A 23556-nucleotide genomic window follows, 5' to 3' on the forward strand; every position below is an offset into this window, starting at 1 on the left:
TTGTTCCCTGAGGAAGAGGTTTGCTAGTATAATTTGGAGGAAGTATTATAATTCAGCCAAGCACTCAAAATGAGGTTGATTAGTTTGCCAACAACAAAAGGCAAGAATACACCCCACTGAGACCTGGCATTCTTAACTTTCCAAGTTCTACCATCATCTGTTGATTATGTGAGAATAGCTTTCAGCACCACAATGGCTAAAAAAGACTTTGGTGGTAAAGGGGGCTGGGGGAGTAGAGATCTCTTTATGCTATGGGGCAACACTCTTAAGAGAATTTCAATTATAAGAACGTAAATGGAGTCTGAATGGATTCTACACATTAGTTGCTGCTGAGGATTTACAGCTTAGTATCACGTTTCTCTGAAGATTCATGCTCTTGATTTGTTTCTACTGCAGTCCTGCAAAAAGACTCAAAAACCACAAACATTAAAGAGCACAACTAAAAGCCACAGTAGCGCCTTAACACAATCTAACAGAATTTTCTTTGGCAAACTATTTTTTCAGAAGAACCAACTGTACCACTGAAGACAAATTAAGGTTTCTGAAGGTCACAAGATAAGGCATTATCTATCTATCTATCTATCTATCTATCATCTATCTATCTATCTATCTATCTAATCTATCTATCATCTCCCACCTGGCCTCTCACTAAACTGAAGGGTGAGACAAAATCATTTACGACCACAATAATCCCACAGTATAGAGTTATCCTCAATGAATTCAGTGGGACTTATTTTTGAGTAGCCAAGCATAAGAGCAGACATCAAATATTTGTATTTGACAACAAATTTATATGAGTAAATTAATATGAACCCTTGAAAGTTGTTAACAATTTATTCAGCAGCTGCCTATTTAGGAAGGCCCCTAGGAGACCGGTAACAGGCTGGTTAGTCCTTAAAGGAAAAGGTACCCCCCCTGTTAGGTCCAGTCGCGGACGACTCTGGGGTTGCGGCACTCATCTCGCTTTACTGGCTGAGGGAGCCGACATTTCTCCACATAGTTTTTCCAGGTCATGTGGCCAGCATGACTAAGCCGCTTCTGGCGGAAATACTGTTTACCTTCCCACCAGAGCGGTACCTATTTATCTACTTGCACTGTGACGTGCTTTCGAACTGCTAGGTTGGCAGGAGCAGGGACCGAGCAATGGGAGCTCACCCCGTCAGGGGGATTCAAACCGCCGACCTCCTGATCGACAAGCCCTAGGCTCTGTGGTTTAGACCACAGCACCATCTGCGTCCTTAGGCTGGTTCAAATGCAGTGCTAATAATACCACCAGGTGGATCCAAATATATATTGGCCTATTTCTACCTCTCTCTTTTTTTAATGGTGACCCAGGCCATTCGTTGTGAGAAAGTTCCTCACAACTGTGAGTGGAGTGGATAGAATTCCAAGGATGTGAGTGAAACAGTCAAGATCCAGTGATCCACTGGCATGCACCTCCAGATGATGGATATGTGAGGCACCATTTGGGTCCCCAGGCATCTTCACTTGGTTGCACTTGGCCAAGAGCCTGGTGTAAAATGTGCCTGGCACCTGGGTAATTTTGAACACTGGTTATGGAACAACTTGCCCCATGAAGTATGATTGGACCATTCCACCATTTCAGTCTGTTATTAAAGACCGTTTGAAGGGATATTGTGAAGAGGAAGGCAGAGACCAGACAATCTGCCTTGCATTATTTGGGGAAAGCATGCAATACAAATATTAAGATTCTATTTATCTGCAAAAGTTCATACGCAATTTATGTGGCCAAAATTTTACTTGCTTCTATAGAACTCCTACAAAGTTCCTAGACAAGGTTTGATAGATAACAAAGTACACTAATACTACATTGAATAAGACATGAACATTTTTAAATAGCTGCTGGAGAAGCCAAGCGTGTCTTGTAATATAAAGTGCCACCACATATTTAAACCTCTGTAATTTAAAACAGAACATTTGGAAGTGATGGACATAAAACTTTCTATTTCATACAGAGCAGCTTTATTTCATTAAAAAGGTGCAAGTGTCTGTGTGGAAATGTGGAAAGTTTAAGCACAGGGGATATCTATTAGAATTAGAAAGTTAATTTATTTAGCCACAGGCCACAACAAAATATTTAAGCAAACAGAAAGCACAACAAATTAAACAGATGTAAGTTGTTCAATTTATCAGCAACTAAACCATGCCCATATTTACAAACTCCGCTCTTACTAGAACTTCCAGGAAATAAAAAAAAGTGTAACTGTGATAAAGCACTTAGCCCTTCTATCATAATCAAGAGTATTTTGTCTCTAGTTATGTTATGTTTCTTGGAAAGAACAGTACAACTGGAGGACATCTGAGTATATGGAACATTATAGGAGGACATGAGATTTTCCTGAAGCCTACACAAAATGAGATTTTTGGTACACCAGAAGGGACCTGGAACGTCCACAACTGTTTGGTGATAGGTCACTGCAGCTATCACATTTTACTTCTCTGATAGGACTTCCTCCTTCACCGCTTTTGCTAGAAAGATTTTGACTGTCAAGGCCTTTCCCATTATGTTGGACCTAGAGTGCAAAATTTGGCATATTATGAGAACTCTGAAGGGCATATACAACTGCCTAAGTTTTCAAAATACATGTCAGTGAAGCAGTACTGGATTTGTATTTGCATATAGTAAATTATTTATTAGTAAATAATTATCTATTGACAAATACTTGGAAAACACTAGTATAATGTAGACAGGGCCCAAATTTTGGCAGCCTTAGCAGCTATCTATAATTTGTGGTCACCCCAACTTCACACACATCATGCAAATTTATCCCAGGCTCCTGGTACACAGAAAAGAGATGTGTAGCCTGTGTCTCTTCCGATGTCACTGGATAATGGACGTTTCAGTCCAGCAACATCTGGAAGGCCACAAATCCTGCATCCCTGATGGAGGATGCCGTGGGAGTTCTGAGTCGGTCTTGCACTTCATGTTAGGCTTTGAAAAACCCCAGAAGCAGTGAAGTTAGTTCTTATTCCTTCTAACGGTCTAAAGTCCAATGATGTGAGAAAGTGACTGTGTCTCACAAGTTCTCTATGGATTCCAGAAAAGCTAAGAGAGGAACAAAGTCTGTCTCTCTTGTTGGGCATGAAAGACACAGTCCCTCCAACTTCCCTAACTGCAGGGGTAAGGTCTTTCACTTTGTACTAGCATCCAGGGCAGGTAACTGCTGAAAAGATTTGCTGCAAAATTTCTACCCCAATGTTTCTTTATAAATTCAAAGCAACTTGAGAAAATGACCAACACAACAGTCAGCATAATAATAATAATATACCAATACTAAACTACACTAGAATGTTGGTGAAAAGCCTAAAAGCACACACATGAAGCTTAAAAGAGAGGGAACCAACCACAACTTTCTAGGGAGGGAGTAAAAGACATGTAAAAGACATTGTTGGTCCCCAGAATCTAGCTCAGTGAACAGATGTGGGAAGCATGGTATCACATTCTGCCTAAGGAATCTCACTGCAGGGTTAGTTCCCTGGAAGGACTCGTTGGTGGTCTTCTTGTGGTGAACTAAATAAATTGAGACATGCATAGGATTGAGTGTACAAGACTACAATCTTAGGCTGAAATCCTACACATACTTACCTGAAAGTATCTCCCATTAAACTCAATAGGACTTACACCTGAGTAGACACACATAGAATTGCACTGATGGTGGCAGAAACTACAGGCACAAATACAGACTTCTGTGCCAAAGGTTCTTAAGGCCAATTTAAAACATAACTCAGCCCTAATGTAGACTACTAAAAGGGGAGGAAAATGTTTCCACAGAGCAGCAATCTGTGCAAAAGGAGTAACATTTATAATGAGCTTATCATATAAACCAGACCAACAATGGGGAGTCTATCTCACAGACACACCACCTGGCAGGACCTGGTATGCATTCACATTCCATATGATTCAGATAGATGATCCAATAAACCTAATTACAATCATTATCTCCAGTCACCCCCTACAAAAGCTTCCAACACATCAGCTCTGAGATAACTGCAGCCTTGTGGGAGTACCCTCTGAACTGGTCCTAGTCTGGAAGTTCCAAGTCAGCAGCCTGAGTGCAACTTTGAAGTGGATTGTAAAGAGATCTAGCCAGCAGCCCTCTCCTACAATTGGCTTAAGATAAGCACCAAAGTACTCCTGAGTCTCTGAACCATCCTTTTCCACTGGCACTGGACTTGGTTCAGTTTGTTTTCCAATCCTTTCTGTGCTTCCCTCCCATTTGTATTCTCATCCCTTGTGTTTTGAGAACTTTATTCCATGCTTTGACAAAGGAGAGATGTGTACACTGAGGGTCATGGTAGTCTGTTTGTTGGAGTTTTCTAAGGGAAGGAGGGTATTCCTGAAAAAGAGTGAAAGAGACAAAGAGAATGTATCTATTGTGTGGATGTGGTTTCAGTTAAAAATCATGTTTTGCAGTGCACTCTTTTGCACAGGAGGGAAGCGGGTGACGCTGTGGATTAAACCACAGAGCCTAGGACTTGCTGATCAAAAGGTCGGCGGTTCGAATCCGCGTGACAGGGTGAGCTCCCGTTGTTCGGTCCCTGCTCCTGTCAACCTAGCAGTTCCAAAGCACATCAAAGTGCAAGTAGATAAATAGGTACTGCTCTGGTGGGAAGGTAAATGGAGTTTCTGTGCACTGCTCTGGTTTGCCAGAAGCGGCTTTGTCATGTTGGCCACATGACCCGGAAGCTGTACGCCAGCTCCCTCGACCAATAAAGCGAGATGAATGCTGCAACCCCAGAATCGGCCATGACTGGACTTAATGGTCAGGGGTCCCTTTACCTTACTTTTGCACAGGCATAGGCAAACTCGGCCCTCCAGATGTTTTGAGACTACGATTCCCATCATCCCTGACCACTGGTCCCATTAGCTAGGGACTATGCCTGCTTTTGCAGATGGAGTTGCAATGCTGGCTTTGTTCATACAGTGCTTCTACTTCTCCGTTCACAAAGCTAGGGATCTTACCAATTTTTTGCACATTCAGGTAGGTAGCTGTGTTGGTCTACCTATCTGAAGAAGTGTGCATGCACATGAAAGCTTATACCCAGAACCTAGTTGGCCTCTAAGGTGCTACTGGACATTTTTTAAATTTATTTCAATCTTTTGCACAGTTCAGCTGCATCACCCAGATACCTTGCAGTGGCATAAAACACTGTCACCTTATACCCAAGACACTCGGCTGCTATCCTATACAGGTTAGCCACTCCTTGACAGTGGATATTGCCAGGTTTTTAATGAAAAATAATGCTTTGAATTAATTCACAACAGCATCAAATTGAAAACTAAATAACTCTGGGTGTCCCGTCTAAGCATACTGCAATTTAGACTTTGTAAAAATCCACAACATAGAGATTGCTGTCAGACTGAACTGCAAAGTTGAAGGCTATATTATGCCTCTCATCTACTAAGAGATGCCTTTTCAACTGTGATAGGGATGGAATGGGAAAATACAGTAAAGAAAGAGCCAAGAGTTCTGTATTCCGAATTGAAATCGTAGTAAGTGTGTGACCCGCCACACACTAAATTGCCCTTGCCTCCTGATTGCCCAATGTACCCAGAATTCAATCCAGTGCCTCATTCTGAATGAAGCCCCTATTTGAACTGGTTATAAAAGAGGATTGCTGTAAATGCAGTGTCATTCTTTGGTTTCCTGCCAAGCAGTGTTCCAGAGTCTGTTCAGCTGGCAGACAATCCTCTTTGCACAATGTGTCATCTAAAGTCAGCTTTTACAATACTGGGGAAAACAACCTTTATATTGCTCTCCACTCTTATTGCTCCAGTTAAAAAAAGGGGGGGAATTGTGTGTTGTATATCATTCTGCTATCTATTTAAGATAAGCAAAGGAAAACTCTGCCTGGCAGGCTTCACTACTTACTACTATCAGCAACCCAGTACCTAAGTCAGGAACCTGTTTCTCTGAAGTTGCTAAAATAATGTTGGCACAAAACACCGATAACAAACAAACCCCTTTGGGTAAAAGTCTCTATCCCACTCTGCTCTTTCCCAGAGGAGGCTGTCTTCCCAATCTCCAGAAATGAGAACTGCTTATACAGTGTCTCTCTGTCTTATCAGGATTAAGTCATAGTTTACAGACCCTCATCTAGCCTGTCAACAACCCCAGGTTAGATCCAGCACATCTACAGATTCTCCTGAGTCAGAAGGAATGGCTAGCTGAGTATCATTGGCTTTCACATTTCAAATTCTCGTAAATGGAATCCTGTGGGACCCTAAGCACAAAAGCTATGGGGCGAGTCCTTCAATGCTACTCTCTGCTAGGAATTCTCTATGTTGAAGCACCATAACACTGTGCCACCAATCCTTCGAATTACTTCAGGAGGGTGTCATGGCCCATGGTATCAAAAGCTGCCAAGAGAGCAAGGAGAATCAAAGGGCTAGTATTTTTTCTGTCTGATAAAGGTCATCAGAGAGGGCAACCAAAGCTGAAACTGGGCCAGATTGAAATGGGTCAAGATAATTCACTTTATCCAGATGTGCCTGCAGTTACCTGGTCACCACACTCTGGATTACTTTGCCCAGAAAAATAATCTACAAAGTGGAAGCTGTCCAATATCTCAAGGTCCATGGAGGGCCTCTTTAGAAGGGGTCATGGCATCACCTCTTTCAAAGCATTTGACACAATTTTCTCCCACAAGGCATTAACAATTCATTGGGCCCAGCCAGATAATTCTTGGCTAGCGTGTACCCACCATGAGATTTTGTCCTAGACTTTTAACTTACACTTACATTCTTGAAAAAACATCAAATGTCTTTATGGTAAACTACCCTTCTAGTAACTGAAGGTGACCTTTCAGACAATCTTCCCTACCATCAACAGCTCCACCAACAAACATTTTAAACAAGTATTAGTACAATGTCTTTCTTCAAGCAAACAGACACCATTTCTCAGGAGAAAAGGACAGTGTGATCCTACTCAGTGTAACCCTATGCATGTCTACTGAGAAGTAAGTCCCATTGCGTTAAGTTAGATTTTTTCCCAGGTAATGCAGAAAAGGGGGAAGCTTCTTTAAAAGGTAACCTAGCATGGCATGGTGCTAAGAACAATAAAACATGGAAGATCAGAAGGCAAGGGGCAGAATGTATTGAATGTAAATTCAATGAAGGGGGGGAGGTGAATGAGAACACTAAAATGGGAGCAAAAACAAGTGGAACATGCAGAACTCTAAACTCTACCCCCGCTCTACACTAATAGTATAGCAAAAGCTGAAAATGCACAGTTGTTGCATCAAAGAGGAAAATGAAACATAGAAGTTGGGACACACATCAAGATTTGAGGAAAATAGAGACTCATGAACGGGCAAGCAGATGGTGATTGACTTCTGCATAAGAGTAATTGAAAATGCAAGTCATAGACACAAAGAGGGTGGCAGACAACAAGCATAGTATTGGCCACACATCCTTGGAGCAGATGGTTTGTGCTGGAATAATCCCATGCCAGCAAACAATGAGAAAAGCATGTGTGCCCAAGAAACAAGAGATGACAAGCGGTTGTCTGGCCTGGTTAAGCCAGGACTGCAGGGCAGAGGGAGCAGTGGGGGAGAGACCTAGCTGGCAAATCCTGCTGCCAAGATGTATCCAAAAGGGCACCTTTAAAGTTAAATTCACAGGCGCCAAAGCTGGCATGAAGAATGTGCAAACTCAACATCTCAGCTGCTTTAAATACCAATAAGCCATGCCATCTTCAACTTCTAACCTGGAGTCCTCTAGGTGTTTTTGACAACAACACCCATCAACCCCAGCTAGCATCTTCAGAGTACCAGGTTGGGAAAGGCTGATTCAGATAATCTAATTTCTTGCTGTATACTGACATCCTTCATTTTTGCAACCCCCGTATTAACTACCATATTTTTTGCACCATAACACTCACTTTTTTCCTCCTAAAAAGTAAGGGGAAATGTCTGTGCGTGTTATGGAGGGAATGCCTATGGGTGGCATGCCTATGGATTTTCCTCCTCTAAAAATTACGTGCGTGTTATGGTCAGGTGTGTGTTATAGAGCAAAAAATACGGTACATTGCGGCCTTGTTCCTGTCCAATAATCATAATGAAATAAGGTTTGCTTCTTGATTACAAAATGAGGCCATAGATCCCCGTGGAACTGCTAATTCTATGCTCTGCTGGCCTAAGGCCTGGATTTGCAAGTTCCACAGTATCAGAGAATTCCAACTTAAGCCGATGCAACACCAGCTATACTCCCTCCTCACTTCAAACACATGAAAAGCATTTTCTCCTCAGAAGTTGAGTGGAAGCTGGGGGATCTTACCATCATCATTCATAATGAAATGTACAGCTTCGGAGTTGTGCTAAAGTGAAGTGTCTGTCATGTCATGGACGAAGATTGCAAATAAGGAATGTCAGAAGAACAGCAAAATTAGCTGGTGGCAACTCTGTGGTGTTCACATGTTGACACTGAGCCCAGGTACATGTTGTCTCTAAACACAAGCGTTTGTGTGAATGATACAGGTACACAGACTATACATTCATTGAATATTACATGTGAATATGTACATGTAATATACATTCGGTTCAACTATCTGTGTAAACAGGTACACAGACTGTACACTTGTTGAATGTAACATGCAAGCATGCCTACTTTTTCAAAGCCAAAAGAGAAAGGACAGTAACAATTACTAGTAATAGTTACCAACTGCAAACAGCTTATTAGGCAAGCTCAACAGTTTGCAACTTTTTAGGTTTGTTTACAAAAGACAAGTAAAATAAAGTTGCTAAATTAGATCACTCTTTAGGGCAGGCAGGGCCATACTCAGTCCTCCAGCTGTTTTGGGACTACAGTTCCCATCATCCCTGACCACTAGTCCTGTTAACTAGGGATGATGGGAGCTATAGTTGTAAAACAGCTGGAGGGCAAAGTTTAGCCATGCCTGCTTTAGGACATAGCCCTCCATATGTTGCTGGACTACAACTCCCAACATTCCTGAGCATTAGCCCTCCTAGCTAGGGATGATGGGAGTTGAAGTACAACAACATCTAGGGTCATAGATTCCTCTCCCCCAACCTCTATGATATCAGAAAATTTTCCAGTGCAATCTGAAAGATTCCCAGTGCAAATGACCCTAATGTGCATGGGAACATTTTCCAAACATTCCTGTTGGAAAAGAATCCCAATTCAGAAGTTTCTGGAAAACCTACATCACTGCCCATGAACATCAAAGATAAATCCCAGATCAGCTTAGACAGGTGGTGAACCTATTGTGGCTGTCAATTGCAACCTTACAGGTCAGGGATGTAAGTGGGGTAAAAGTGCTTTAATATGGAGACAGGCCATGAACAGGAGAATTAACTCTTGCTCCTCCAGAGAATGACAAATCCAACAGATGGAACACCAGCAAAAACAGGACACAAAGACGTTTCCTTTCAAAGGGAGTTAGACACTGACCTACACAAAGTGGGACAAAACAGTATCTAGGGAAGAAAAGGAGACAGAAATAGTCGCCTGCTCTTGGAACATGGAAAATCCATTACACCAAGCTCACACTGCCCCGTGCCACAAGAAGTCTGCAGAGTTAATAAGGAATGCCACGGACCAGCTGGATACAGTTTTCACTCAGCAAGCATTATGCTACAAGATAATATTTCTTTTAAGGTAAACCAAAACCTGCATTTTAATGCTTTCCTCTGAAGTCTAAACTACTCACCTCCTCATCCCCCCAAATACCCATTATCTACACTGCAATTATCCAGAACCTGTGCCCTTTTGCATGTAATTTAGTATCCACTTACTTGTAAGATATTAAGGCTGCTGCTTATCTGGAAATTATGCAAGCGCCCCAAGCAACGGAGATGTTCTGTAATTATCTTCAACTTTACATTGCTATGCAAACAATCTCACCAGGATTGTGTAGGAGACCTATTATTATCCCAAGCAGCAAGAAACTATTAAATAATGAGATTCATTGGGAGCAATTGTCCAGGGAGAGCACAGGCAACCACTCCCGAGTCCATTGTTTCCCATAAACAGTTAATGCAGGGCTGTGGTTTTTCGTTTCACAGCTCCTAGTCCATCCACTGGGCTCCCTCCTCAGCAGTGTCTGAGAAAGTCAGAGTGCCTCATATGCATTAATAAATTAAGCCTCAGTGCTCTTGCGACAGGAGGGGAGGAGTATTATTTTTCCCCTAAGTGCAAGTGGTGAAACTGAGCAAAGAGAGGTTGCCCTAGGTCAAACAACGAGACACTGGCAGGCACAAATGGAAGAATGGCTTCCATTCTTGCATTTTAAACCCCACAAGCCTATTTCTCATGAAAGCCATGACAATTACGTGGACCAGCAGCAATCTTCTCCCCCTCAGTGTATACTCACACAACTTCCTGCTGCCATTAGCAAAAAGTAAATAAACGAAATTGCATCACAAGCTACAGGCTGTCTGAGCTACGAAGATCTATTACCCCTCCACACACATACACACACAAAGATGAAAACAGTTGCAAGGCTGAAAAATAGTCCTTTGGGAGCAGTCAGTCTCTTCTCTCCGGATAAGTCATTTCACAATGCAGTGTTATCTCGTTATGAATGGATTCTGTCACCGAGGGCAGGCAAGCACTGTTTAAAGGGAGGGAGGGGGGAGCCTAGGCTGATTGGCGCTAAGGATTGCAGCTTGTAATCAAACGGGAGATTAAAACAGTTGCTCATCTGTGGACAAAGAACTTTTCAGGTGGGATATTTCTCTCTCTCACACACAGCCCCCCACACAAAAAATTACTTGCTATCCTAAAGGTACAGGTACTAAAATCAGAATATTATTCTGTTTCCCCACCACCACCACCCGCTTCCTTTTTCTAGAATGAATGAGATTTGGTGTCTGAGAAATTCAATAGGGGTCTTTAGTGAAACCCCACACAATATAGCATGAGATGTGGGGCGTTCTGAATGGAATTTCAGCAATTCTGCAGAACATCTCTGGGAAAGGCATGAGCAGAACTGATGCCTTTCAGAAGCCTCCAGTTCCTACAAATCTAAAAAGTCACCCTTCCCCCTCCCCACCCCGCTCCCGCCAGAAAAAAAGAGCAAGCTTAGCTTTGATTCGTGAGAGAAAAACTCCTGCCTCACTTTTGCTAAGGACAACTGCACAGATCTCGCTCAGGACTCTTTCACAATCGCTCGTTTGAGAAGTTGCTAACAAAACCTTCAGCGACTGCCAGTCACAAACCACTTGGCCAGGGACAATAAGGCGCTTATTTATCCGAAAAACCGTTTGCTTAGCTCGCTGCTACAAGACTGGACAGACCAAAGATTTTTTTTAATGGGAAAAAATAGCCTACGCTAGTCATTCGCAAAGCAGATCCACTGAAATCAATGGGCACGTTTAAATCCATTGATTTCAATGAGTTTACTCTTGAGCATGGCCAGCGTTGGCTATGATCACATACGCCAAAGCAAGGGCTGGAAAAGTTCTGAACCTTTCGCCTTTCGGCTGGAAAAGTTCTGAACCCTTAGCCTTTCGCTCCCGAGTCTCAAAAACGAGCCTTTTCTTGTTCCAGCATCACCCCTAGTAACTAACTGGAGCTGAACAGAGCCGTGGCTATTTTGGAGTCTGGCTGTGCGTAAAGCAGCCTCCGGGAGCGGCCCCTCTTCCGAAAACTTACCTCCAAGGGAGCAGAAAAGCATCTCTGGCTGGATCCCGGGTTATTACTTTTCCCTCTCTCACTCTTGTCTTTTCGGATGTTCGAGACAAAATCCAGGAATGCTGGTGGAGAGGAGAGGAGAGCGCGCAAGCCTCTAGGAAGGCAACAGACAACAACAGCACGAGATCTTCTTGGGACTTCCCGAGAGCATTTCCCTGAAAAGTGGCGGAGGCACCAGACGGATCCAGGCAGGTTAATATTCCGCGCACCACCCCCCTAAAAAAAGGGGGGGAGGCTGCGGAGACTTTGGAGGGAAGTTGGAGGCGACTCGCGCCAAGGCCCCGCTTCCCGCGCTCCACGCGCCCGCCCGAGACGACAGAGGCGCAGACAGGAAACTCCCCGCTGGAAACTCTTCCCCAGAAGGAAGAGTGGCCTGGGAGCGAGCCGGTCCTGGTGCTTCTCCGGCCCGCGCGCCCGCCCGCCCGCCTCGCGACTGCTCCTTCAAAGGCTGCCGTCGCTTTGGTGCCTCCGCTTTCTCCTCTGCCCTCCTCCTCCTCCTCCCTCCTTCATGACACAGACAGCCCAGATGGGAAGAGCCTGCCGCTGAAGCCAGGCCGGTGCCCCATCCTGAAAGCTGATCCTGCTGATCTCATCACCGAAGGCTACTAATCCAATGGCCAGGGAATTAAGAACAGATGGTGACGCCCCTTCTCTCTCTCTCCTCTCTCTTTTTTTCTAACCTCCCCCCACCCCACCGCAAAAAAACACGACCATTCAGCCTACAGGCAGAGAAGCAAGCAAGCGCGCACACATACGCGCGCGCGCCCCAGACACCCGAGTCCACACCAACAGGCTGCAAAAGGGCAGCGGATCTCCTCGCCAGCGGTGGCACAGGCTGCGTTTCCTGCCGGCGTGCCACACCAGAGTTCCCTGGCCGGCGTTTTACACCAGGCGGGGAAGCTGCATTATTTAACCCCTTGTGCATAATCGGTGCGAGTCAACCTCTGGAAAGGTGGGGGGTGGGGTAGTTTTTGCAATTTTAGGCGCATGGGAGAGTTCTTACAAGGGTGTGGCTTGTCTATTGTGTCACTAGCCATTCAAGGTTTTTTTTGTTTTAGAACATCCAGTTTTGTTTTGTCTTCTGAATGGGGTGTTTTGCAGAGTTATTTATTCCCTGGCTTTAGGGGACACTGGGGTGAGGTGAAGAGGGAGAGCAGATGCATGTATTACCGTTGTATTTTTACTGCCAGGGCGGGGAAGAGCTGCGTGTGGGATTTTCTGCCTGCTGTGCCAAAAGAAGCAAGCTGGGTACTACGCACCCTTTTGACATTTGCCGCTCTGGCTTGGGCTGGCTTGAGCTGACCGAGAGTACTCCTTTTTTTGTCTGTGCTTTATGAAAAAGCATAGATGCTATTTTTCGCTCTTGCTGGACATAATGGGAGCTCAACAAGTGGAACAGCTTTTATTTCTTAATTTGCATTCATTTAAATTGGGTCCGTCCTTTCAGTCTTTAAGTTTCAGGGGTTCAAAACACCTCTTTTCATGAGAGTGGTTCCCTTGCAAATAAATATTACAATTTATCAGCAGTGATATAGTATTCCCTCCCCCTAAAAAATGTGATTTTATTTTTATTTGTCTTTCACCACCACCTTTTTCCAGGGCGGACCTGTTTTGTTGACACAAAAGGGCAGATTTAACAGATCCTGTGTTCAGTTGGGAGGAGTTCAAGTGTGATTTAAACATGCATGAAATAAAATATTTTGAAAAGGATTTTAATTTTTAATTATAGGGTGGATTATTCCTCCTGCTTCAAAGCCATTTGGATTATTATTATTATTAGTAGTAATATTTTATTATTTATACCCTACCCATCTGACTGGGTTTCCCCAACCACTCTGAGCTGGTTCCAGGAAAATATAAAAACAATAGAACATCAAGTATTAAAAACTAGCCAATATAAGGCTGCCTTCAGATATCTTCTAAAAGTTGTGCTGTTCTTTATTCTGAAGAGTCTCTTAAATCCAGTCTATCTTTAAGGCAGTTTTGTTTGAAAAAGCAGTGCTATTTCTTAATTTATTTACTATTTGTATGTATTAGCTATGTCATAATATACATTTTCTAGGCAATGGTGTTTCTACTATAGCAATTGTGTGGAGCAGCTAATCGAAAAGAGGACGCATACCCTTGCAATATTGTCATGCTCAATGCTCTCAAAAGCTTCCATAAATCAATAGGTACTCTGCTAAAGTTCAGTTTTCATTTACTTCAGTCATCTCCATTTCAGATCAACATATAGTTCAGCATACTGTTAAACTTAAAATACCATGTGTTGTTTCCAGTGCTGTGCCTGAGGTGTTCTCCTTGCACAATAGGATTTCCCCTTCCTCCCCTTTTCCCATACAAATATGCTCCAGAGGGTTCCCAAATGCTGAGGGTGCACAGGAGGACAGCAGAGGTGGAAGAAGTCTTGTTACAGAAATGGAAGTCTAACCCTAACCCCATGCAATCAAGACAAATGAGTTATTTATTCACTCTACCTTTATCCCACCTTTCTTTTATTGAGCTCAGTGCAATGTTCATACATTTACCAGGCATTCTCCCATCGAGGCACAGACCAGAACCTGATTAGCCTAAACAAGATTGCTGCATCATGTGCCTTTGGATTATAACCCTGACACAATTGACTACATGGCCAATATAATATATAGTGTCTGGATGACTTCATTGCGGCCACTGGAATTTGGCTAAAGCAGCTTTCCTTGTGTATAGCATGTTATATCTTGAAATAAGTACTGTAAGATTTCCTGCATTGCAATGGGTTGAACTATCCATGTTTCCCAACCTGGAGTCTCCAGCTGTTTTTGGACTACAGCACCCATAATTCCTAGCCACTGACCTTGCTAGCTAGGGATGATGGGAGTTGTAGTCCAAAAACAGCTGGCGACCAAAAGTTGAGAAACACTGGACTAGATGACCCTTGGGGTCCCTTCCAATTCTACAGTTCTGTGGTTCTATGAATCAGTATGGCAACACCCCACCCCCTGCTCACACACAATCAAAACATGCTGCAACCAACTACGACTTGGACCCTCTGATCTCTTGCACCAGCAAAAACAAGATGCCTATCCATGTGATGCTGAAAAAAAGCTCCACTCATGTACTATGTAAAGAATGAAAGTTTAGTGTCTCCCTTGAATTTCCCCATTCCCCATTTCTCTTTCCTCCTCAACCCCACATTGCCTTTAAAAATAATTTCTCAACCTGACTGCAGTTGACCTGTATGAAGGATTCTATGATTTGAAAACAAGAGACACTGAATGACCTTTTGTTACTTATGGGAAATCTTTTAATGAAAACCTACCTTTCAAAGTCAGTATTGTACTTTTTTATTGATAAACAGACAGAAAAGTATACATTCCCTTCAGTGTTACAGACTACGTCAGAAACCTATACAGTTGTACCTTGGAAGTCGAACAGAATCCGTTCTGGAAGTCTGTTCGACTTCCAAAATGTTTGGAAACCAAAGTGTGGCTTCTGATTGGCTGCAGGAAGCTCCTGCAGCCAATTGGAAGCCACAGAAGCCGCGTTGGATGTTCGGGTTCCAAAGAATGTTTGCAAACCAGAACAATCACTTCCGGGTTTGTGGCATTCAGGAGCCAAAACATCCCAAGTACCAAGGCGTCCAGGATCCAAGATAAGACTGCATTTTGTTTCTGAATACCCGGTGCTGGGGCTACTCACATGTGGGGAGAGTGCTATTGGGTTCAAGTCCTGCTTGTTAGCTTCCCATAGGAATCTGCTTCGTTGGCTATGTGAGAACAGGATGCTGGATGAGATGGGCCATTGGCCTGACCCAACAGGGCTCTTCTTATGCTGTATTGATGTGCCAATGAAAAATAAGTGTTGTTGTTGTTTAGTTGTTTAGTCGTGTCCGACTCTTCGTGACCCCATGGACCAGAGCACACCATGCACTCCTGTCTTCCACTGCCTCCCGCAGTTTGGTCAAACTCATGTTCGTAGCTTCAAGAACACTATCCAACCATCTCGTCCTCTGTCGCCCCCTTCTCCTTGTGCCCTCCATCTTTCCCAGCATCAGGGTCTTTTCCAGGGAGTCTTCTCTTCTCATGAGGTGGCCAAAGTATTGGAGTCTCAGCTTCAGGATCTGTCCTTCCAATGAGCACTCAGGGCTGATTTCCTTCAGAATGGATAGGTTTGATCTTCTTGCAGTCCATGGGACTCTCAAAAATAAGTGAACTGCTAGTAAAAGTTACAATGATCTTTTTTTCTTTAAAAAATGACCCCTAATGAAACACTGTTTAACTTCTACGTTATAACATAATGTGGTAAATAGAAAGCTTTCATGCAGGCTCCCAACCAGCATATTATCATCTGCCGAAAAGAGCACATACTTTTGTCGAGGTTTATCCCCAGCATGTTAAAAATAGCAACTGTCTGTGCTACAACCATTATTTCATTACTGAAGATGGTATATGCTTCACTTAAAGTGGAAAGCTGCTATGACAGCGTATATAAAATCCAAACACTTCCTCTGACAACTTGCATAACTCTCCTTAAAAGAGGATCGGCGATACTCTCAGTAGCATTATCCATTTTCAACTTCTTCAGAACCTGACCTTTCTCACACAGAAACACTGCCAAAGCAACTGATTTTGAAAGAGATGTGGTATATGTGTATAAAGGGAAGAAAGAAGTGTGTGTGTCTTTCTCTCTGTGTGTTGCTAAGGGATTTTTGTGAGAGTATATGTTCAAAAGGAAAAATCACTTGCAGGACAAGTAGGCAAAAAAAGCATCATAGGCACCGCACTGCCACTGCCCAAGATTGTCCTCAGAGACTCTGTTCTTGGGCAGACCACTAAAGTTCGTCAAGTAAGTAGATACTAGAAATAGGGACTTTTCAGTGGTGGCTCTATACTTGTGAAGTTCCTGCCCAAGAATTTAACTTGCCCCCCCCCCAGTGGCTTTTAAATGGTCCCTAAAGGTTTTTTCATTCCAGCAAGCTTTTTATTGATTCTAAAAACATCAAGGGAGATTGCACCATGAAATCACAGAATTACAGTTCATCCAAATGCCCGGTGCTATCACTTGTGGCTTGGTTTTGATCGCAATACATGCATAAATTAGTTTACAAATGCCAAGGTATCTGTTATTGTCAACAACAACTGTTTCAGGAATTATTACCTTACTGCATTGCATTTCCCTCTGATCTCGTTGTGCATAACTCCCTCCATCCACTGTATATATATATTTACATAGTCAGGATAACACTTCATACACCTGATGAAGGGAAATGTAGTCCACAAAAGTTCATTGCACCCACATCAGGTCTTCTCTAGGGGAACAGCCAGTTCCTTCAGAGCTCCAAAAAGCACAACTTTATCCTTTTCTTATTTTGATGTAGTCTACAGCTGCTGCTTCCTTTAATTAATTTTTTTGCACAGACTTTTGGCTTGTCCTCGCCATCAGAATAAGCATGAATCATCTCCACCTATCACAGTTTGGGTCATCTTAGCTCCCATTGAGATGGATATCCAGAACAATATGGGTTATCAACACTACTTTGTCAAGCCTCAAGAGGTATTGTCTCAGGGAAACGGACACTGATAGCTCTGCTCACAGAATTCTGATAGGAAATGCATACCAATATGGACATTCATGCAAGATACATTCACAAGAGAGCCAGGATTGGCTGACCCGCTCCTGCCAAGTGGATATTTGGTAGCAAACTTAGTTTTATTGCTATGTAATTCATGGAATGGGGCATAGAAACATGAGTACACTAACATCCCATATGCACTTAACTCACATGGATGTACCTTAAAACATTGTGGGTACATGAGCATGAGTGTGTGCACACACTTTAGGAAAAGCCAGTTCTCCATTTGTGTTCCTGAAACCATATTTCTCCCATATATCACAGTGATCCTGGGAAACGTGATTTACCCTACACAGAGCTACAATTCCTAGCACCCTTAAACTACAGTTCCCAGGATCCTTTGGGGGGAGTCATGTGCTTTAATCGCAGGGCATGAATATGGCCAAAGTGGAGGCAGCTTCAGATTTTTGTCTTAGTCTTTTGAAGAAACTGAGAAAAGAATGGTAGGTAATCTCTTGCTTTTATGGTTCATTGCTTCTCTGAATACATTGCAAATATAGGTATCATAAAAGCAGTACAGGCCATGATAACTTAATTAATGTTGGCCAGATTCATTCTCGTTTTCTAGGAAGAGCTGTCTTGCTTTCAGGTCTGTAGCCAAGTTCATAATGTGTAATCTTTCAAGAAATGATTTGTGATTATTATTTTTAAAAAATCCAGTTGCCTTATAAACAGTGCTTGTCATTGTGTGAAAAATCAGACTATGATATCAACAGGCCTGCAAGCCTTGGAACAAAATAAACTCTTTTGAGCCCCAGCAATGAAGCAAGCACAAACCAAATATTTGTTTTCCTGACTGTTTACAGGAAACATTCCAAAGTAAAAGAAATGCCTTCACAATTCCTTTTACGCTTTGCTCATGCCTCACTCTCATCAAAGTTGCAGTCCTTAAGGTTATGTCAGGTTCAGCTAACGTAATTTGATTTCTCCGTGGATCAAGGATGCTAATATAAAACTATTTCTCCATGTAAAGTGGAGAAAGCATTTTTGCAACTCCTGTTTCATCCATTTTGTACACAGCTTAGCAGAAAAGATGGGCTCCCTTTCCTCCAACACACTGGAAGTATAATATCACTGAGTTCGGGCAAATGTAGAGCTCCCAGAAAAGGAGATTGAATCAGTATTGAATAGATCCATTTATCCTGTATTTTTTTTTCTTTACCAAAAAAACAAAAACAAAAACAAAAACAAACCTATTCAAAAGAGTGGCTCAAGAGTCCAAAAAGTGATGGAATATACTCTGCAAAACCTTGATGTGTAGTCCAGAATGAGCCTATGCACAACACCACGGTAAACTGAGAGGCCTGTGAAGGCACCTGTAGCAGAGATGGAAAGTACTGTATGTGGCCCTCCAGATGTTGTTGGATTCCCAAATTCCATCACCCTCAGCCAGCATGACCAATGGTTTGCCATTCCTAACCAAGGACATGCACACACACAAACAACCAACAGGATTGCAGTGAAGAGAAGAGAGTAAAGAGGGGCAGCATGGCTGGTTTTAAGCAGAGGTTGGGTGGCCATCTGTCATAGATGCTTTAGTTGAGATTCCTGCATTGCAGGGGGTTGGACTAGATGAGTCTTCCAACTCTATGGTTCTATGATTCCCTCACACTGACGGAATCTGTGGAGAAATGGCAGTGGTTGTGTCCTTATAAATATCTGTTGTTTTCTTCCATGGCCAGCAGGATCGTGAAAACCCTTGCCCAAAAGATGCTTGAATCTTTAAGAATTGTACTGCAGAAGGAACTGAGTTATTTACAGTGGTACTTTGGGTTAAGTACTTAATTTGTTCCGGAGGTCCGTACTTAACCTGAAACTGTTCTTAACCTGAAGCACCACTTTAGCTAATGGGGCCTCCTGCTGCTGCCGCACCGCCACCACATGATTTCTGTTTTCATCCTGAAGCAAAGTTCTTAACCTGAAGCACTATTTCTGGGTTAGCAGAGTCTGTAACCTGAAGCGTATGTAACATGAAGTGTATGTAACCCGAGGTACCACTGTATTCAGAAGTACCAAGATAAAATAGTTCCCTCAAATCCCACAGCTAACATTTTCTCAGTCCTACATGGAGAATGTCACTGACCAGGAGACTTAGTACCACTCTGCAACCATATAGTGGTAAAAGCAGACTAAGGTACTCTGGTTTAAGTTAATCAGGATTTGCAAGACCCATTTTCTAAGATCTGAATCAGTGTCACTCCCAAGAAAATTGGCTGGGTGTCAATTTCACTCATGATATCTGATCCAGAAAAATGGGGAGCTAATCAGCCATGTGCATTTGGATAGCAGAACTCATATTAAAACACTTCCACCCAAGCTTCCAGATTCAGTAGACATTTTTCCACTATGCTGGGTCATGTAAAAGTGAACTCTTTAATTAGCATATTGAATAAGCCACAGTTCATATCACTTCACTAAATTTTTATTTCCTTCATTAAGTACCGTCTCCTGTGCTACATAAACAGAAACACAAATGCCTGCAACAATTCATCATTATATCCCCCCAGCCACTCACAGCTCTGTATAGCACCTAACTAGGAGCAAGTTAAAAAAAATGACTGCATTCTCCCTTGCTTACTCATATTTCTTACGCTTCCTGCAAGGAACTCAGAACAGCTTATGCATCACTTTGTTTTATTTATTTATTTGCTTGAGAAGATTATCGGCTGCTGTTTAGTACAAAACTCCCAAGACAGCGTACAGTTTAAAATAACAAATACAAGAAAGCACAGTAAAAAAAGAAAGCAATATGGAATCTTAGAAGCAGCCTCCATAAAGGCTGTGAACTCAATAAAATCAGAAAAAGCCAGAAAACAAGAATGGAACCCTGCGAAGGAAGATCCAACACATTGAAATACCTGAGCAAAAAAGAGTCTCCTGTCAAGGCTGAGAGCTTCTAGGAACCACCAGTGAGAGTTGAGTATTGGGCAGGGACCAAAGGTGGGCAAACTACCCCAGATGGACATGATGTGTCCCTCACCAGAGGTAGTAAGGTAAAGGTAAAGGACCAGTCAGAGGCAACTATGGGGTTCCAGCGCTCATCTCACTTTCAGACCGAGGGAGCTGGCGTTTGTCCACAGACAGCTTTCCGGCTCATGTGGTCTGCATGACTAAACTGCTTCTGGTGCAATGGGACACCATGACAGAAGCCAGAGTGCACGGAAATGCTGTTTTCTTTCCCACCACAGCGGTACCTATTTATCTACTTGCACTGATGTGCTTTCAAACTGCTAGGTTGGCAGGACCTGGGGCAGAGCAACGGGAGCTCACCCCGTCTTGGGGATTTGAACCGCTGACCTTCTGATTGGCAAGCCCAAGAGGCTCAGTGGTTTAGACTACAGCACCATCCGTGTCCCTACCAGAGGTAGTAACCCTCCCCTAATACCCCACAAACCTGAACAGTCTTATATAACAGACTGAAAATGATAGAGTGATCCAATTGTACTTCATGGGGCAAGATATTCTATAATCAAGGCCATGACAGGGCCTCCTTCTTGTCTCGCTCAAACAAGCTTCTTTGGAAGGGGTCAGGATGATATGGAAAGAGACAATCCCTAAGTATTCTGTGTCTTAAGCCATTTAGGGATTCAAGAGTAAGAACCAGCTTTAGTTCCATGGACGTTTTCATTGTAGCAGAGGCATATTACTGGAGTCAAGTTACATATTTCAGCTGCTTCATCTTAAAACATTCAGTTAGTATTTTGCCATATATATATATTGTGTGTGTCTGTGCGTGCGCGCACACATATTGCAAGACTCTGCAAATAATCCTCCTGAGGGCTTTGTTCAGTGTGGCCCAGATCCAAAATTACTCAGCTTCCCACAAGCCCGTCCACTGACCTTGGTTTATTTATTTAATTATCTTCCTGCCAAAATATCATGCAAACAAAAGTGCTGCTATATCTGAGTTTGATTAATATGGTTTGATTCCCCCCCCCCCATAATTATCATGATGTATACTGGGACAGAGTCAAAAATTAAGAGAACAAAGTTTTACGATTAGCAAATCAATCTTCTCTGGCACTGTTTTTGCTCGCCTAAACCAAATGATACACAAAGACTTTGAGCGACCATGATAGCTGATTTAAAATATCAGGGAATACATTTACATAAATAGTCTTGAAGATTGATTCCTGCAAATGTACTGCCAGTAAAACAAACAATCAAAATACAATATATCTGGAATAGCAAATAAGGCCTACAGAGTTATTTTATTTCACTTCCTATCCTACTGAATTGTATTTCCTGAACCACAGATTATTACATTATTACAAGTTTGTGTGTGTATGTGTGTGTGTGTGTGTGAGAGAGAGAGAGCTTACTTCAACAAAAGGCTTTCAATTATGCTTAATAATCTCCTTGAGTCTTTAGTTTAAATTAGTTGCTTTACTGAGTTTTGCACAAATATGGATGTTTTGGCCAATGTGCCCACTTGCTTTTTAAAACTTGAAAGTGCCTATTTAATTTTAAAGCCTGAAAAACACTGTATCACCTATTACTGAGTTTGAATATACAAGGGCTGTGTGGCTGCTGAAAACCATCTGGGGGCTAAGAACACAAAAGACGGCTAGTAAGGGTGCAAATACAAAGGATCCTTGGGGATATGGACGTGTGCACCACACAAAGGCTGCCCGCTGTCTTTTGTCGTGTGTGGTATTCCGGCGCCCTCCCCCCCCCAGTAAAAGAGGGTGGGGGAGAACACAGGATCATCTAACAGAGAGCTGAACATCAGGAAGTCCTCCTCAGATGGCAGCCATCAGTTTTAGCTGGGACAGATGGTGAACAAAGGTGAAACACACACAATACACACGGGCCAACTAAGCAAGCCTTTCTACCCTTGAATTAAGCATTTGTTTCTGAAGATTTGATAAGCAAAATGTAGCTTTTGCAGATACAGAATTAGCAAGCCAAGTTGCCAGGTCTTTACAGGACTGCAATCACTTTCATATAGCTGCTCCTCTGACATTAAAGCTGTGTGTCCCAAAAGTTTTAACGCAGACCCTCCAAGTGTCCCTATTTCTCATTTGATCCCAGAATGTCCCACTTTTCCTTAGGATGTCCCTATTTTCATTGGAGAAATGTTGGAGGGTATGGAGTTATCCACCCCCCAAGCTGTCTGAAGGCAATCCTGTATAGGGAAGGTGTTTTTTTAAAAATGTTTTATTATGTTTTTATATATGTTGGAGCCTGCCCAGAGTGGTTGGGGAAACCTAGTAAGATGTGTGGGATATAAATAGTAAAATTATCATTATGGAATGGGACGTCCCTATTTTCATCAGAAAAATGTTGGAGGGTATGTTGAAGTAGGTGGGACCCTCCTGTAAATGGAGGCTGTGCACTATTAAATTAGCCAGCTGGGGCTGATGGGAGTTGTGGTCCAAAATATCTGGAGGGCACTAGGCATCCTAGTATCTTCTTTACAGAACAGAACTATAACAAACCAAAGTGGGGGGGGGGGGCGGGGATTTCCAAAAGGTGGCTCTTTGTCCTGGATCTTAGGCAAGTCGATCCAAAAATCACAGTTTTTTTGTAAAAAAAGCAACAACCCAACAACAACTGGTTTTTGCTTTTTGAAATATGGCAATCCTACTGTTTGTGAATATTTGAAGTGATTTATCCATCAGAAACTCAGGACATTTTATTGGCCCCCAAAAGCTAAAGCTCTGAACTACTCAAGGAAAGTTCCCTGCACCCCGGAACTTCCTTTCTCCTGTATTTCTGAATGCTAGAATATATTATCTGTTCCCATTGTTTGGCTTTCCTTTCATCAAAGTTTCTTAGTGATCAACTGGAATTTTCTACTATCAAACATTTGAATTTATTTTGAAGGATGAGGCAATTCAAGTAAAAAAACAACAACAAACCCATAAAGGACCTTTCATAGAAATTTGTGACGGGACTGTTTTGACCCTCTTCTGGGTTGTGTTTTTTTGGTGGGGGTGTTCAGTGGGAACAGAGAGTTTTGCTATCTTCTCGCTGAAATTTATCTGCTTATCTGATAACAACATGATTCTAGAAATGGAATTTGGCAGAGGAAATATGGACAGTAGACTGATTTATCATTCAGAGCACTAAAACAATAAATAATCTATATTTTGAAAGTGGTTTTTTAATCCCTAAATCATTCATGATCACAACAACCCTGTAATATCTCCCTTGACATATGGGACTTATTTTGCCCGTACCCCAGATTTGAACACATTTACTGGAAATTCAGTCATACTGACATTTAATGGAATCTGCTTCTAAGCCAGTTAAGCACCAG

The 23556-nt window shown here is 42.6% G+C and overlaps 1 protein-coding gene across 2 annotated transcripts in view; it reads right to left on the bottom strand.

Moving 5' to 3' along the window:
* Positions 1-23556, bottom strand: part of SPSB4 (splA/ryanodine receptor domain and SOCS box containing 4) — a 174078-nt gene that overhangs the window by 52815 nt on the left and 97707 nt on the right. Inside the window, exon 1 of one of the 2 annotated variants that reach the window (XM_081861651.1) lies at positions 11639-12509. The exons of the other annotated variant lie outside the window; for it this stretch is intronic. The gene's annotated coding sequence lies outside the window, so the exon portion shown is untranslated. Of the gene's footprint in view, positions 1-11638; positions 12510-23556 lie in introns of those variants that run through there. 2 annotated transcript variants of the gene reach the window in all.

Source organism: Podarcis erhardii (genome assembly GCF_964252035.2).
Source record: "Podarcis erhardii genome assembly, chromosome: 5".
Classification (NCBI taxonomy): Eukaryota; Metazoa; Chordata; class Lepidosauria; order Squamata; family Lacertidae; genus Podarcis; species Podarcis erhardii.